Raw genomic sequence first — 18,859 nt, forward strand, 5'->3', positions numbered from 1 at the left:
AATCAACTGGACTTCCCCAAGTCTTCCATCCCCTGCTTTCTTTCAATAAAATTAAACAGCAATTTGAAGTCTTATTTTGTATGTTTTTGTGATTTCATTTAAATATATAGTCAATGATCTATACTTTTTAAGTTCATAACTTAGTTTCCCTCCTTTACCAATCTCAATGCTGAAGCATGTTTTTCCCAAAAGGCTTAGCAAATTCTCAACATTCATATAACTTATAATGTTTTTGTAAATAGTCCTTAAATTTTTTCCAGTCCTCTTCCACTGTCTCTTCTCCCAGATCTCGGATTCTGCCGGTCATTTCAGCTAATTCCATGTAGTCCATCAGCTGCGAATGCCATTCTTCCAGCGTGGGTAGCTCCTGTGCCTTCCAATGTTTGGCTATAAGGATTCTTGCTGCTGTAGTTGCATATAAAAAGAAAGTTCTATCTTTTTTTAATTCAATGTAATTGAATTAAATATGCAATTCAATATGTAATTCAATATGCTAAATAAAGGTAAAAGTTAAAATGTTAAAGGACCCCTGGATGTTTAAGTCCAGACAAAGGCGACTATGGGGTTGCAGTGCTCATCTCGCTTTCAGGCTGAGGGAGCTGGCGTTTGTCCACAGGCAGCTTTCCGGGTCATGTGGCCAGCATGACTAAACCGCTTCTGGCACAATGGGACACTGTGATGGAAACCAGAGCACATGGAAACACCGTTTATCTTCCCGCCACAGTGATACCTATTTATCTACTTGCACTGGCGTGCTTTTGAACTGCTAGGTTGGCAGGAGCTGGGACAGAGCAACAGGAGCTCACCCTGTTGCGGGGATTCGAACTGCCACCTTCTGAGTGGCAAGCCCAAGAGGCTCAGTGATTTAGACTACAGTACCACCCACATGCCATAAATATATAGTCAACAACCAACAAAACATCATGGCACAAGCTTTGCAGATTCAAGCCCGCTTCTGACTTGCAACTTCTACCTTAAGCAATGGTTGGAGTGGCTGCCACGAGGGGGAAATGGGACCACTCTGAATCATGGCAGGTGGGTACAGAGCCCAGAGGGCAGCCCTCACCATTTCTTCCCTAAGCAGGCAAGGCACTCCTTGGAGGCCAGATCTGCTGCTCCTGTGGATTCTGCCACCTGAGACAGTTGCCTCACCTTTCCTCATGGGTGGGCCAGCTCTGCCTGAAATGAACGCAACATTGCTACAGCAACGTTCCTGAAGCTCGAGGAGCTGGCAGACACCTGGCACCCCTGAGATGATCAGAACAGGAGGTTCCCAGAAAGAAGTGGCTTGAGGACTTCTGTGCAGCTGATGCTCTCGACTTCTGCACTAACAGTCATCCTCAGAATCAAGCCATGGGAAGTTTACGGATATCGGCGCTAGCAACTTAGCTAATGCCTCCCGCTCCTCCACCAATGCCAAAATCTTGCCAGGCCCAGGAGCAGGCATTTGCGATCGCACACACAATATTGGTTTGGAAACCTCCAGCCAGATTAATTAAGATAGCTTTTATTACATGATGGGAAGGCTCCAGTTACATGTTGCAAGGCGTCCTCCGATTCTTTCCTCCACTGTAATTTCTTTTAATTAAAAAAACCACCCATGCCAGCCTTGGGCAGGTGGCCTCTTGGTGTGAGAAGCTGGCACCCTAGGGTGGGGACTGAGCAACCCTCAGTGAACATTGCAGGGCCAGGCAGCGGACTCCCCATACCCCAACCTATATAAATAAGAGACCAATAGGTCTGGTTTGGGGTCAAAACAGGCCACAACTTTATTGAATACAGATGAAAGAGCTTCGGCTTGGGCATGGGGCAATCTAAATACTTCCAGCCCGTCCGCCGGAAGTGACGCGTGGTCAATCCAGGTGGGGGTTCCTAAGACTTACATCCAATAGGGTGACCCCTGCAGGGACTGCCATCTGGGGGAGTGCCTTCGGCCCTGGTCCCCCTGGGCACACAGACATGGCTACTCCGCTCAGATGAGCCAGTGTGGTGTAGTGGTTAAGAGCGGTAGATTCATAATCTGGTGAACTGGGTTCGCTTCCCCGCTCCCCCACATGCAGCTGCTGGGTGACCTTGGGCTAGTCACACTTCTTTGAAGTCTCTCAGCCCCAGTCACCTCACAGAGTGTTTGTTGTGGGGGAGGAAAGGAAAGGAGAATGTTAGCCGCTTTGAGACTCCATAGGGTAGTGAGAAAGCAGGATATCAAATCCAAACTCCTCTTCTTCTCTTCTCTTCTTCAGATCCCTTTAACGGTATACCCCAATGTTTGGAGGGGCAGGTGGAGACTACAACCTCCCCTCCATCCAAGACAATGGATTGCCCCAATGCCCAACCAGTTGTGACGATTGCTATGACATAGGCAAAACCACCAGGTTGGTGCCAATTAGCCCAGTGGGCAAATTCCTACCCGGCCCCATAAAGAACGGCAACCACCGTAGCCACAGCAAAGCCATTGACTATCAGCATAAACCAAAGGTGGCTGGGTAAGGAAAACCGGCGAAGGAACAAACAGGTAGTGCCCCAGGTGTGGGCTGCTTAAATGGCCAAGGGGCGGACCCAAGAGAAGCCTACCTGCTCCGCCCCAGGACACAGCCCTAGTCTCAGCCTGCATCCCCATTTGCCAAAGCAGGGTGCAAGCTAGGATACGGTTCCTGATAGGCGGCGGGGGTTTATGTCCCCACCGCCCATCAGGAAGGGCACTGACATTTCAGTTCCCTCGTCGGGGCCCAGTGAAGCCTCTGCCGTCCTGCAATGCCTCTGCACTGAGAGGGGTAAGCGGACTTGTGGGATTTCTTTTCAAATATGCATAGGATTGTCCTGCGTGTCTTTCTCCTATTCTTTCTCAGCTCAAAACCACCCGCCCTGATCTTCTTTTTCATCTGCACAAGGAAAATATGGAGAAGCCTCCTTCTTTCCCCATGCACTCTTGAAAAGAACATGTTTGGAAGAGTGATTTTGAGTTGGGAAAGGACTAAGAGGAACAGGTTAAACCGTAGAGCGTGTTCATTGTATGCAGAAGGTCCCAGGTTCACTCATCATCATCTCCAGGTAGGGCTAGGAGAAATCCCTGTCTGAAATCCTGGATAGCTGCTGCCAGTCAGTGTGGACAATATTGAACTAGATGGGCCAAGAGCTTCACTCAGTATAAGGCAGCTTCCAATGTTCCGATCAAGCAGCTCGTTCCCAAACACTCTTCTTCCACTCAGACCTAAGATGTCCTGGGCAACTTTGACTTTAGCAGAATATAGAGGAAGGAATCAGGTAAAACTGCATAAAAGGTAAAGGGACCCCTGACAGTTAAGTCCAGTCATGAACGACTCTGCGGTTGCGGCGCTCATCTCACTTTACTGGCCGAGGGAGCCGGCGTTTGTCTGCTTCTGCAGTTTTTCTGGGTCATGTGGCCAGCATGACCAAGCCGCTTCTGGAGAAACCAGAGCAGCGCATGGAAACGCCGTTTACCTTCCCACTGGAGTGGTACCTATTTATCTACTTGAACTTTGATGTGCTTTTGAATTGCTAGGTTGGCAGGAGCAGGGACCGAACAACGGGAGCTTACCCCGTAGTGGGGATTCGAACCGCTGACCTTCCGATTGGCAAGCCCAAGCAGCACAGTGGTTTAACCCACAGTGCCATATGACTGACAATTACATTTTCATACTAAGGGGAAGGTCCCTTCCCCCCCTTTTAAAAAAATGGCTTGCGATGTCACATAATCCACACACTCAATGAGGATTTCATGCCAATGCATTCCCTAACCTGAAATAAGGATATTGTTTTGTAAAAAATACATTATTTAAAAAAACATTTTTAAACATCTCAGGTTTCCCCATCATTTTCTAATTTTTTAGTGTATTACAAAAGAAAATAAATACAGAACTTGAAAATGAAAATGAAAAATTTACCCCCGCCCTCCGTGAGAGATAAAATCTGAATCCACATCCCTTTCAGTCAACATCCCAGATGTCCAAAGGATAACAAACACACAAAAATCAAAGTAACCAAAAAATGCTTATAAGAAGTGCAAAGTCCTGTATTCTTCACTGCATGCCAGGCTACTTTACTGTAGTCTTTTCTTTTCTTACCTTGCACCATTCTAAGTTTATTGGTGGCTTTCTCAACAAGTGCCAGTTTTCAGACCTCATTATAGCAATTCACCAAAGAGGACCCTTTTATATATTTCCAATACCTAATTGCCATAAGCTTTGCTGAGAATAACAGATATCAAATCAGTGCTTTAAACTGCACATCTGCACCCCCCTCCCACACACACAAAAAAATTAACGAAGTCATTTATGGGCATGTAACCCCTCTCTGCCCAATATTTTTATGGTTTCCATTAAACACTTCATCCCAAAACTTCTCTACCTTCATACAAGTCTGCCACATATGCTGAAATGCCACACAATTTCTCCAACACTTTGGAGCGTGGGCTGAACTAATATATGCCCAAACAAACAGGGATTAATTGCCAATTTGGTAATATTTTAAGGGTTTTGTTTTTTAAAGGGTTATATTTGCAGGTGATATTAAGCTCAAGTTTTTAAAATATGATTTTATGTAACGTGCTATTGTTCTTGTCTTCTATACATTGCTTCCCCAAAAAGAAAAGAAAAGGATGTCCCATCGGATCTCTTGCAGAGCACAAAGAGTGGCTGGCAGAATATACAAAATGCATGATATAACCCATGGGTAGGCAAACTAAGGCCCAGGGGCCGGATCCAGCCCAATCGCCTTCTAAATCCGGCCCGCAGACAGTCCAGGAATCAGTGGGTTTTTACATGAGTAGAATGTGTCCTTTTATTTAAAATGCATCTCTGGGTTATTTGTGGGGCATAAGAATTGGTTCTTTTTTCTCTCCCCCCCCCCACCAAATATATATATATATATATATATATATATATATATATATATATATATATATTCCGGCCCCCCACAAGGTCTGAAGGACAGTGGACCGGCCCCCTGCTGACCTGTTTGCTGACCCGTGATATAACCAAAGGTATTAGTCTGCTGTCTGAAGACCTTTTGTTTTTTTCTCTGATTGGGTCTAATTCTTGCCTCATTGTGGCTATCTTAGTCCAATGCAATCCTGCACACCTGGAAGTAAGTCTCATTGAATTTACTGGGATTTACTTCTGAATAAACCTGAACAGCATTAGCCTGCATAGCTGTAATACTCAGTTCAGCCCGAGCAAAGTTTCATGTTGAAACAGCAGAAACACAGTGTTAAATCCCATCTCTAACAGAAGAGCAGGATTCTAGCGGACAATTTCACTCCCAGTCTGTCTCTGCACAATATTGTCGCTATTAACAAGCTCTGGGTTCATGTCTGAAATCCAAGAATATTTCCGTCTCCTCTGAGACAGTGAGAATTTTCTGCCCCATTTCCTTCCCTTCTGAAAAGCAATGCTACAAATATGCCCAAACGTTACAAAAAAGGCACATATTTCTCAGTGCATCATTGAAAGGGGAGGGGCTTGCACCATTTGATAGGAAAAGAGAATTTGCATAGCTATTTAGACAATTCTTTGACATGTAGATGCTTTGAGGAAAGTATACACAACCCCTAGAACTAGTGAAATCTGTGATACCTGTGAATAGTCTTTTATGTTTGTCATGAGGTGCAGCTTTATTTCCATAATATTCCTGAGCTCAGAGAGAAATGACAGATGGATTATCTATTCCCTCTAGCCAATAGAAGGATTCTCTCTTTTTGCAGAGCCTCATTATGCCACTTAAACGACACTTCAAAAGACAGTGAATACTAGACTAAAAATTAATTTTGCATTCAAAGCCTTCTTTGGATCAGTAGTGACAGATTTAGCTGTTGCAAGCATGTTCATGGAATTGGTATGTAGGAACTTAGAGAATAGGGATGGTGGACCAGTGGCTTCCCAGATGTTCCCAGATGTTGGACTAAAGGTAAAGGTAAAGGGACCCCTGACCATTAGGTCCAGTCGTGACCGACTCTGGGATTGCGGCGCTCATCTCACTTTATTGGCCAAGGGAGCTGGCGTACAGCTCATGTGGCCAGCATGACTAAGCCACTTCTGGTGAACCAGAGCAGCACACGGAAATGCCGTTTAACTTCCCGCTGGAGTGGTACCTATTTATCTACTTGCACTTTGACATGCTTTTGAACTGCTAGGTTGGCAGGAGCAGGGACTGAGCAACGGGAGCTCATCCTGTCGCGGGGATTCAAACCGCCGACCTTCTGATTGGCAAGTCCTAGGCTCTGTGGTTTAATCTACAGTGCAACCCGCGTCCCTTTTGTTGGACTACAACTCCCATAAATCTCTTACATGTTAGCTGAGCCTGTTGGGTTCCCTAACTCCCAGTAAATTAGCAAAAACGTATAAGACAAGATCAAATCTCTGTTGGAAATGCAAGGAAAAAGAGTGTACCTTTTGTCATATGTGGTGGACATGAAAGGTAATGAAAGTATTTTGGGAAACAATATATAATGAACTGGAAAAAAATGTTTAAAATAACATTTTTTTTTTTAAAAAAACAAACCTTGAAGTTTTCATTTTAGGAATTATAGGTACCGAAATCCCAAAGGAACAGAAAAGACTTTATATGTATGCAACGACAGCCCCTCGGATTTTACTAGCCCAGAGATGGAAAGATGACAAAGTCCCGATTAGAGAAGAATGGCAGACTAAGTTGATGGACTATGCCAAAATGGCAAAAAGTGACTGGGAAACTCAAAACTAAGGAATGGGGAAAATATTTAACTTACCTTAAAAACCACTGTAAACAGTTAAAATCTGGGATTTTAATAAATTGTGTCCTCCCTAAAAGAGGGCACGTGTTGCAGTGAGACCTGGAGACTGATCTCCTGGTTGTGGGTGGGTATATTGGACAGCCACAACACCCGATTGGTAGGTTCCTCGTTGCTGGGTTTAATCTGGCCAATGGGGTGCAGTCTAAACAGACCGAGGGACCTATATATACCTATGCACGTGACCCATAGTTTCCTCATTCATCTCGTGCATTGGAACACCCGCCCACCTCTCCCTACTTTCAGGGCATTTTGCAATTGACCTTGCTATGCCGTCGTGTGTCGTCTATCGTTGGGACAGGGGCACGGCAGGAATTTTCCCCACTTGGCTGATTGACTGTTGCCATTTGGGTTTTGCCTGCCACATAGCAAATCATCACAACTTGTAAGGTTGCAGATAGGCTCTGGTTCAGGTGATAGGGATGGGAGAACGGTCTTGCCATCCCTATGTGAAGCGTATTCTGTTAAAGGAATCCAGGGACTCAACTTGATTTGGTCAACCCATGAGAGGTGGTTGTGCCCGTGCCTGAGTCCAGGGGAGCATCTGGGGAGCGAACAGAGTCTGTTCCCGGGTTCTTCACCTATCTCAGGTGTTCACCCTTGGCTGACCTATGATGGAGCTCTGGATCATAGCTACCTGCAAGGGTGCAGGGAGCAAGTCGAACCAGAGCCTATGCAACCACTCACTTTTCTGTAATCAATAAAGTTGTGACCTAAATTCTGCCAAAAACCAAAACTAAAATCTGTGTCAATTGTGTGTTTATTTAAGGGGGGGAGGTCTCTGGGTCTGAACACGCAACACTTGTAAAGTAACAGATTTTATGACTGAAATGGAAACATAAAATTTTAGATTATTTTAAAAGATGCAGTAAGAAAACTATAATACCTCGGGTTACGAACTTAATTTGTTCTGGAGGTCCATTATTAACCCAAAACCGTTCTTAACCTGAGGTGCGCTTTCACTAATGGGGCCTCCCACTGCCGCTGCACTGCCAGCACGCAATTTCCACTCTCATCCTGGGACAAAGTTCACAACCCAGAGCAACTAATTTCGGGTTAGCGGAGTTTATAACCCAAGTGTTTGTAACCCAAAGTGTTTGTAACCCGAGGTACCACTGTAATAAGACCCACAAAGGGGAGGTGGGAAGTCAAGGGGATTCAAGGGAATACTGTATGTAGATAATAAGATGTGTTATGAATGTGAACTTTGATATGGAAAATCAACTAGAAAATCTTTTTAAAAAAGAGAGAGAGAGAATGTTGGGTTCCCTTGACCCCCACCCAAGCCAATTTGGGGCGTGAGGAATACATGTCAGGAAGAAAGCGAGGGAAAGTTCTGTTGCACTAGCAGAAGTCCCCATCAATCTGGGTGCAGCATCCACTTTTGATGCCAAGTTCTGAACCATTTATTTGAAACCAGCCCAAACCCTTTCAAATCAATGGTTTGTATTTTCTGATGGATTGCAAGGGACCTATTTGTGAAATATGTAATTTATCCACAGGCATCCAGGGAAATGGTTGTGCAAACAAAAGGACAGATGGAAATTAATAAATAAATAAATCTGTGCACATTGTAGCCTGTATTTTTTTAGTTTACACAACCATTTCCCTGGATGTTTATGGATAAATAGGCATCTTGTTATCTAAAAGCTAAGCTCTCTGACCCTCAAGAATTCACAAGGAAGTGTGTCTTCTCCCCCTTTCACCTTGGAATAGACAAAATCTGGCTTTTTTTGTTTGTTACTCATGTTTCATTTCCTTCTTAACTGCTCAGGCATATTACCCAGGCTGCTTCCACCAGTGTTATTTATTTATTTTCTGATCTCATATGTCATTAACAAAGTCAGTACTCCATGTGTCTATCTGATTCCTACCACCATTCCATCTTCAAAATTGGCATTGTGTTTTCCCTTCCTTGGCCTCTTTGGGCTCACTCTCACATAAAACTGACTCTTTCCACCTTTCCCACCCTCATTGGTAAAGGTAAAGGGACCCCTGACCATTAGGTCCAGTCGTGACCGACGCTGGGGTTGCGGCACTCATCTCGCTTTATTGGCTGAGGGAGCCGTCGTACAGCTTCCGGGTCATGTGGCCAGCATGACTAAGCCACTTCTGGTGAACCAGAGCAGCGCACAGAAACGCTGTTTACCTTCCCACTGGAGCGGTACCTATTTATCTACTTGCACTTTGACATGCTTTCGAACTGCTAGGTTGGCAGGAGCAGGGACCGAGCAACGGGAGCTCACCCCATCGCAGGGATTCAAACCGCTGACCTTCTGATCGGCAAGTCCTAGGCTCTGTGGTTTAACTCACAGCGCCACCCACATCCCTAGCTCTAATCAAATTGGTCCAAACTGAATGTTACCTCTGTAATTAATCAATGTCTATAATAATCCACATATTTGCTAGACAGCTCAGTTTTTAACACAATGCTCTGTGGATCTTGCTTAAACATGTTGAGATGAGGGGGGAAATTCAGTTCAGCTTCCATTTTAAAACCTACCTAATTTTCACTTCCTGGAATGACACACTTCCCAAAACTGCGGCTGACTTTAGAAATTTGCACCTCTGTAAATGTTGCTGTGCACTTCTGCAATAGTGTATACAAAAATGTAGATACTGGGTGAAAGTTTGCATAAAAATGGGTATAGTGAAAATAATGTACAAATACATTACCTTAGGGAACGTTCTCACAAAAATGTGTATATTAAGGGAAATTGCGTAAAAAAATGGGTAGGAGGAAAATACATGAAAGTGCTGATGGACTTTCATAAGGATTTTTTTAAAAAATGCACACAAACAACTGAAGTTGGGGGGGGGGGAGAAAAACAAAGAGAAATCGAAGTTGACAGATTTGTCCATCTCTACAACAATGGCTAGACAGATAAGTATACCAATAATTGTGAACACATTTTCAATACTTTCATTGTATCCTATACAATGAAATAGTGCAGATTTTTAAAAATAATAATAATAATTGTATATATGGATGTGGGTGTTTTCATTGAATGAGTCAATAGGGAACTGACTTAAAAGTACTCTAGAAATCACATTTCAGCCACCTTGTAAATCTTCTTTAATCAGAAGCTGATTAACTGGGCAGCAGAAATGGATATTGCTAATTTTCAAAATGGACATTTCCTTTTGACTTCCGCTTTGTTCTGTATGAGGACAGATGTGCTTTTTAATCCAAACAATAGGGGCGAAATTCACTAAGCTCAAGCGTTCAAAGTTCAAGAGAACAAACACAATGTTGGATGGAAATTAAATTGCTTTTGTCCACCAGCATATTCTGCCGCTATAAAAACATGTCAGAAAGATTTGGTAGCTTCAGCTCTAGAAAAGCTTGCGTGCAAACGGGAATGAGAGGCGGAGAGAGTGAAAAGAGCAGGTAAAGCAAATAGTCTGCTTTTGATATTAGAGATTATTCTTGCAAACATTATTCTTTCTCAGTACTAATGGCTGAGCTTGCCCGTGCCTGTTGCTGATATCTTAGCTCCAGGGTTCTTTTGGCATGATTAACAGGGGTGTGCCATTTCTGTGTTGTCTTCTTATAATTGCACCTTCTTGGGAAAGGCTTGAAGATATTATGGCAATAACAATGCATTATTATTTACAGAGACCCATCATATTCTAAAACTCCTCTTGCAGATTATCTGAGCAAACACTCAGTGGCGTAGCGTGGGGGGTGCAGGGGGGCCCGGCCGCACTGGGCGCAACATCTGGGGGTTAGGGTTAGGGGGCGCAAATCCATGGGCTAGGGGGCGCAAATTACTTGCTGACAACCCACGCTATGCCACTGCAAACACTCAAAACAATAATGCACTCCAGCCTGACATTGGTGACTGACTAGCAGAACTATTAGATATTCCTAGACTGATAGGTTTTTGTTTTTTAAAAATTATTTATACTTTTCAAGTTTATACATTTCATCAGTTTTACAATCAATTTAACATTTCAAAACTGGACTTCCTTCCCCCTCTTTCTGCGGTTCTTTAAGTTTATTTTTTCATATCTTCTGCATATCCAAATTAACTTAATTTGCTCATTTATTGCATCTTCCTTAAATATATACTCTTATAAAACTGCAGGTTATTACAATAATCCTGCCAATGTTTTTATCTGTTCGCAATTTATCTGTAAATATTCCATTAACCATTTCCATTCTTTTATAAAAGGTTTGTTATCTTGATTTCTTATTCTTCCGGTAAGTTTCACCATTTCTGCATATTCCATAGGTTTTTGTATCCATTCTTCCTTTGCTGGGACTTCTGCTTTTTTCCACTTTTGGGCAAGTAGCATTCTTGCTGCTGCTGTAGTCGCATACATGAATAAATTTCTATACAATTTAGGTAGTTCTGTCCCTATAATTCCCAAAAGAAAAGCTTCTGGGGTTTTTTAACAAAAGTTATTTTGAACATCCTTTTCAATTCATTATATATCATTTCCCAGTAAGCTTTAACCTTACTACAAGACCACCACATATGATAAAAAGAACCTTCTTTCTCTTTACATTTCCAGCACTTGTTTGATTTAGATTTATATATTTTTTCTGGTTTAGTAAAGGTAAAGGTACCCCTGCCCTTACAGGCCAGCCGTGTCCAACTCTAGGGTTGTGCGCCCATCTCACTTAAGAGGCCGGGGGCCAGCGCTGTCTGGAGACACTTCTGGGTCACGTGGCCAGCGTGACGAAGCTGCTCTGGCGAGCCGGCACCAGCGCAGCACACGGAAACGCCGTTTACCTTCCCGCTAGAAAGCGGTACCTATTTATCTACTTGTACTTAGGGGTGCTTTCGAACTGCTAGGTGGGCAGGAGCTGGGACCGAAAGACGGGAGCTCACCCCGCCGTGGGGATTCGAACCGCCGACCATGCGATCGGCAAGCCCTAGGCGCTGAGGTTTTACCCACAGCGCCGTGTTAAATACCAACGATATATTATTTTCATATGATTTTGTCTTAAACCATAACAGGCTGTAAATTTTATATCCACATTCCACAATCGTTCCCATGCTTCCATATCTATATTATGACCGATATCTATTGCCCAGCGTATCATTGAGGATTTTCCTAGATACTCCTACGCTTGATTACCTAGTTCCTCCCAAGGTGAGAGGAAGTGGACATAGCCAAGTCTGGCTGGACAGCTTACTCTATGGTATTAACCCCTTCATGCACTAATTAGACTGTTGCATGTTGGTTGTATGAGGACAGTTACCTCACAGGGATAATCATCCTCCCTGATCATTGACCATTATAATAACTCCCGTCTTTCCTGATCATTTACCATGCTGGCTGGAGCTGATGGAAGTCAGAGTACAACTATACCAGGAAAGTCATAGGTTCTCCCACCTTTAAGTAGGGATTCCTCATTTGGATATAGCCCCATGTTAAAATCTCACTGCAGGTAATCTCAATATCGTCCCCTCTCCCAATACTAACCTTTTTTGAGGAATGTGTCAGGAGGAGAAAATGATGAAGGAACATTTTTCTTTTCTTTTGAGATGAAGAAGAGGTTTTATCCATGCTGATTTTTTCCAGCTCTACCACATCAAATCACTTCGAGTAGCAAGAAGATGTTTGGACTTGGCATAGGCAGGAAGTTGAGCTTCTCAGTTCCCAGAACAGTTTCTATAAAGCCTCTGTTGAACTGAGTATCTTGACTTCCTTCTTTTGTCTTTTTACATAATTTTCTGCTCAGAGGAAGCTGGCATGTCTTTAGAGGCAGAGCATAGGATCTTGAGGGAAAGTGTAAGGGGGAGTTGTGAACAGAAAGCCAAAAATAAGTCAGAGGTGGGTGGGGGTGAGTTATAATAACAGGGTGCCCCATCACACTGGGTACCTGCCTCAGTCAATGCATGTCGTTGTAAGAATGGGCTTCAAGACAAGACCCATTTATCATAGAATTGTAGTGGGGAAAAATCTATCAAGGTGCTGTTGGTTGAAATGGGTACCGAAACAGTTTTTAATATTTGACTTGATTTTCATTCGATTAGGCTGGGCTGGGTGATGTTATTGTAGTTTGATTCTATAGCATTATGACACACAGGACCTTAAATATTTATACAGATATTTAAAATGAAAAAAAGAATAAGACAATATCAATAGCTACTGTACTGATATGCTGCTGCCCTTACTATGATTTTACTGTAATTTTAGACTTTCTTTCTAAAATTGTTGTAGCCCACCCTAGGGAACTTTTGGTGAATATATATATATATATATATATATATATATATATATATATATATAATATTTAGTTTTTAGCAACAACAGGTGAAAATAGGGACAAACATCTCAAGAAGTGAATATTGACAGTTGGCCTTCCTCTTGGAGATGGAGGGGTGGAAGCAAAGAAAGGAATAAAGCAAATATCCTAGGAAATCAATTTCAACCCTTTTAGCACCTTGAACAACATCATTATCTGCTTTCAGAGATAATCATTCTGCAGAGAGTCATCATCAGAGAGTAAAATGGTTAAGGCTCCCACTCCTGTGTACACATTGCATAATTCTCATTGAGACCAGCAGGACTTACTTCTGAGTAAATATGCAATAGAATTGCACTGCATTGGGGACACCTTTATGGCTAGGAATTTATCAGTCGGTCTATGCAGCAAAGCAAGTGATTCACTGATGCTCTTTGGTAGCTTGAACATAGAGCATATACTTTCAATGTGATTGCATTTGAATTTCCCAGCAAGAGGAGGGATTGCTTACAGAACCCCTGCAAAGAAAAGGATGCTATGACTGTTAAAGCTATGAATCCTCGAATGCTTGGCCAACTGTGCTGACAAAGTGGTAGGTGGTGAATGACTCAGTCACATACGGCACTTGCTATACCAAAAATATATATTTAAGATACAGTTGCCAAAAGGGACGCAGGTGGCACTGTGGTCTAAACCACAGAGCCTCTTGGGCTTGCCGATCGGAAGGTCAGCAGTTCGAATCCCCGTGATGGGTGAGCACCCATTACTCTGTCACAGCGCCTGCCAACCTAGCAGTTCGAAAGCACACCAGTGCAAGTAGGTAAATAGATACCGCTGCGGTGGGAAGGTAAATGGCGTTCACAGTGTTCTATTGCACCAGAAGTGCATGACCCAGAAAGCTGTCTGACAAATGCCAGCTCCCTCAACCTGAAAGCAATATGAGCGCTGCAACCCCATACAGTGGTGCCCCGCAAGACGAATGCCTCGCAAGACGGAAAACTCGCTAGTCGAAAGGGTTTTCCGTTTTTGAGCTGCTTCGCAAGACGAATTTCCCTATGGGCTTGCTTCGCAAGACGAAAACGTCTTGCAAGTTTGTTTCCTTTTTCTTAACACCGTTAATACAGTTGCAACTTGACTTCGAGGAGCAACTCATAGAACGCAGTGTACATAGTAGCCTTTTTTGAGGTTTTTTAAGACTTTGGTGATTTTTGAAGCTTTTCCAAAACTTCTTTTGCAGCCATTTGGTAAGTTAAGCTTTTAAAACTTTTTTGGGGGGTTTTGGATTTTGGGTTGGGGTGTTTGGAATTCAAGGACTTGGTGTTGGGAAGGGGTTTGCAAGAATCTGGAAGCTTGTGTGTTTTTTCCCCTGCATTTTTATGATTTTCTGTGACTATTGGGCCACTCTGCTGTTTTTTTTAAAAAAATCTGGATTTGAATTTCTGTGTGCTGGGTGGCTGGGGGAACAGTTGGGGAGGGGTTTGCAAGAATCTGGAAGCTTGTGGTTTTTTTCCTGCATTTTTATTATTTTCTGTGACCATTGGGCCACTCTGCTGTTTTTTTAAAAAAAATCTGGATTTGAATTTCTGTGTGCTGGGTGGCTGGGGGAACAGTTGGGGAGGGGTTTGCAAGAATCTGGAAGCTTGTGGGTTTTTTTCTGCATTTTTATGATTTTCTGTGACCATTGGGCCACTCTGCTGTTTTTTAAAAAAAATTCTGGGTTTGAATTTTGAAATGCTCTTTACAGTATGTGTGACTTTAAAGAGCACTTAATAAACTCTTGTTGTACCAAATTTGGCTTTGTTTGGACTTTTTTTGACCATAGGAATGCATCAATTGATTTTCAATTCATTCCTATGGGAAACCATGCTTCGCAAGACGAAAAATTCGCTAGACGGAAAAATTCGTGGAACGAATTAATTTCGTCTTGCGAGGCACCACTGTAGTCGCCTTTGATTGGACTTAACCATCCAGGGGTCCTTTACCTTTACAGTTGCAAGCCTGACAGATCTTTTACTGGTTGTCAAAATAACTGGCCCCAGATACCCCTATGCAGGGTTTGGTTGAGATCAGTGTTATCACAGAAATTAATTATTAATTATTTGAATTAATTAAGTAGGTTTGGAGGGGAGGTTTCAGGTGGGCAGTACTCAAAAGTGATTATTTCTTAACTCTCATCTTTGCCTGAAAGAATTCCTGATTGCAAGAGCAAGATCAGGGCTTTCATTTTGGACTAGAATGAAGCTCTACCTAGCAGACAACTTTAGACGTGGTTTCTACCAAGGCTCAACTTTCTACCATATCAAATGAACAGATGTTGAAGCAGGGCAGATGAAGGATAGATGGACCCTGAACAGATCTTGCATGTGGACTGTTTAAACTGCAGGATGGGCTGGCAAAATGGAGAAGTGAGTCCCTTAGCAGCTAAACGTGTACAGGAAAACTTGACCCCTCAACCCCAACCCCAAAAGCTGGGAACTCTAGATATAATTATATAACCTTTATAACTCATGTTTGTGTTCCATAGTGTACATTTGGAAGAGGGCCACCAGATGGCATCCCTTTCAGTGACAGTGGTACATAAGTATCCTTTGCATTGCTTTCGTACAGATGGAAGAAGAGGTTCATTGATAAAGCATGCTCAAATTACAATATTTCATTCAGTTTCATCAGCTGAGCAAAAGCAGTCACCAACTTCCCCACTCAATAACAAGAACAATTTATTTATATCCCACCCTCCCCAGCTGAAGCCGGGCTCATAGTGGCTATCAACAGTCAAAATAACACAGTTTACATAAAATCACAATCAATTAATTAAAATACATTCTAAAATCAATTCATTCTAAAATCAATTCAGAATCAAATTAATGGCAACCATTGGGCTAGAGTTCTATGAGGATTACCAAAGGAGGGGGTCAGACTGTGCCTTGGCCAAAGGCCTGGTGGAACAGCTCTGTCTTGCAGGCCCTGTGGAAAGATGTCAAGTCCCGCAGGGCCCTAGTCTCTTGTGACAGAGCGTTTCACCAGAACGGAGCCATGGCCGAAAAAGCCCTGGCTCTGGTTGAGGCCAGCCTAACCTCCCTGTGGCCCGGGATCTCCAAGATGTTTTTATTTAAAGACCGTAAGGTCCTCCGTGGGACATACCAGGAGAGGTGATCCCATAGGTACGAGGGTCCTAGGCTTTATAGGGCTTTAAAGCATCACAGCAGAGGAATAAAAAAGATGGGAAGCCATTGTCCCTCTAGATGTTGATGGATTGGACTACCAAATCCCAAAAGACCCAATCACATGCACTCTCTCTTCCAGGAAGAATACCCTGGACCCAGCCATCAGCCAGAGAAAGAGTAGTTGCCAGGAGTTTGCTTTCCTTCTCCATACAAGAAAGAAAACTGCTCCAACCACCAGGTATCTTGAAGCTACAGAATCAAAGAGGAGCACACTCTGGCTTCTGCCACTGGCCAGATCAAAGAGATTTACTGGTAGATTGTCCACTGTTTCTCTCTCTTTTCCAGGAAGAACAGTCTGGTCCCATCCATCAGCCAGAGAGGGAAGCTGGTTTCTAGAAGAACACTGAACTCCCAATGCCTCTTGGTTTGGGAATGCAAAAGTAGACACTGGACACTGCCACTGATTAGTGAAATAAGGACCTTCCAAAATTTATTTTTATTTGGTTTATTTATTGAATTTATATACTGCCCTATACTCGGAGGTCTCAGGGCAGTTCACAAAACAAAATCAAAATATAAAAGCACAAATATATATAATCAAAATAAAAACCACAACCCAATACCCGCCCGCCCCAAAAGAGAGCCATATTTTAAAAGGGCATAGGATGTCAATCAGATCAACCAAAGGCCTCATTAAAAAGGAACATTTTTGCCTGGCACCTAAAGGTGTATAATGAAGGTGACAGGTGAACTTCCCTGGGGAGAGCATTCCACAGATGGGGAGCCACTGCAGAGAAGGCCCGTTCTCCTGTTGCCACCCTCCAGACCTCTCGAAGAGGAGACACACGAAGGAGGGACTCAGAAGATGATCTCAGGGTCAAGTTCATATGGAAAGAGGTGGTCCTTGAGGTATTGCTGTCCAGCACTTTGAATTCAGCCCAGAAACTAATTGGTAGCCAGTGCAGTCGGACCAGGATCGGTGTAATATGCTCAAACCGTCTTGCTCTGGTGAGCAACCTGGCCACTGAATTCTGCGCTAGTTGAAGTTTCCAAACCGTCTTCAGAGGCAGCCCTACATATAACACATTGCGGTAATCGAACCTTGAGGTTACCAGAGCATAGACAACAGTAGTTAGGCTATCCCTGTCCAGATAGGAGCGTAGCTGGCAGTGGCGGAGGATGGGGGGGCGGTCCGCCCTGGGTACTATCTCTGAGGGGGTGACAAGAAGGCAACTTGTGGGAGGCTCACCCCCCCACCCCTGGGCTCAGTGGCGCAAGCAGCCGCCATCACACCGCTTCAGCTGTGTGCGGAGGAGCCCTCTGCTGCCGCTGCAGCTGCGAGCAGAAGATCCCGCCACCATTCATATGGCGCTTGAGTGGCGCTGTCAGCAAACCACCTAGCAGTGCATGTGCGCTGCTGTTATGTATGGCGCATGCGTGTGTGCCATACGTAGCAGCACACACACATGCGGTGCCAACACTCTGCACCGGGTGCCGGTAAGCCTTCTATTGCCCCTTGTAGCTGGGCCACCAGCTGAAGCTGATGGAAGTCACTCTGGGCCACTGAGGCCACCTGAGCCTCGAGCGACAGCAAAGGATCCAGAAGGACCCCCAAGCTATGAACCTGCTCCTTCAGAGGAAGAAGAGAAGAAGAGTTTGGATTTGATATCCCACTTTATCACTACCCGAAGGAGTCTCAAAGCGGCCAACATTCTCCTTTCCCTTCCTCCCCCACAACAAACACTCTGTGAGGTGAGTGAGGCTGAGAGACTCCAGAGAAGTGTAAACTGGCCCAAGGTCACCCAGCAGCTGCATGTGGAGGAGCGGGGAAGCGAACCCGGTTCACCAGATTACGAGTCTACTGCTCTTAACCACTACACCACACTGGCTCTCTTGATGAATATAACCTCATCAAGAGCAGGCGATCTTCTACCCATCTGGTACCAATAGCTGCAATACTTTCATCCAGGCAAAAACACCAGCAAGGGAAAGCCAGCAATTGTGTACAAATCTGTTTACAGCAGTGGTCAGTGAAGACAGGTGGCTCACCTGCCATCCCAATGCCAAGAATCACTGCCAGTACCTGAGATAGGGAGGCATGTGGAGCACAGAGTGGTGCAAGCATAGCAGGAGTGCTGGACTGTCTCCCCCACACTGAGCTCCCCATCCCTCTCACCTAACCCTCTACCTCTAAGTAACAAGCAGTTATGCTTAACGCTGGGAAGGCAGGTGAGCAACACCTCCCTACTTCCGCCACCCCTCCTGACTTGGAGTCAAGAGTGGATTTCATTCTCTTTATTCAGCTCATAGTGGTGAGGAGGAATGGAAGTTCCCCCAGAATGTCTGCTTTATATACATTATTTACACAATGGGCCCCACGTGATTGGCTAATTCCGGAATTCTCCTGTAGGCCAATCAGGTTGCGGATTCACTTCCACCTGGAGCTGGATTGGGTGGCTCCTGTGGACCAATCAGACTGCTGCATTCTGGGTCCTATTGTTCTAGGACCAATCAGACTGCGGCCTTTTGGATTCTATTCAATTCAGTACATAACACCTCCCATGCTAGCTTGCTGACCACTCCTGCTGGTTAAAATTTACTGCTTCATTCTACATTGTCTTTTTTTTTAAAAAAAATATATTTTATTTATTTATTTATTGGTTTTCACATATTACATTACAATACAAATGTACCAAAGCCAACACC

General features: G+C 43.9%; 1 long non-coding RNA gene across 1 annotated transcript; it reads left to right on the forward strand.

Moving 5' to 3' along the window:
- The first annotated feature begins 2,411 nt into the window (after positions 1-2,411).
- LOC310703562 lies at positions 2,412-16,633 on the forward strand. The gene is made up of 3 exons (XR_014524260.1): positions 2,412-2,771; positions 16,293-16,391; positions 16,499-16,633. It is a non-coding gene; the product is annotated as an uncharacterized lncRNA (long non-coding RNA).
- Positions 16,634-18,859: the final 2,226 nt, after the last annotated feature.

Source organism: Podarcis liolepis (assembly GCF_965112155.1).
Source record: "Podarcis liolepis genome assembly, chromosome: 3".
Classification (NCBI taxonomy): domain Eukaryota; kingdom Metazoa; phylum Chordata; class Lepidosauria; order Squamata; family Lacertidae; genus Podarcis; species Podarcis liolepis.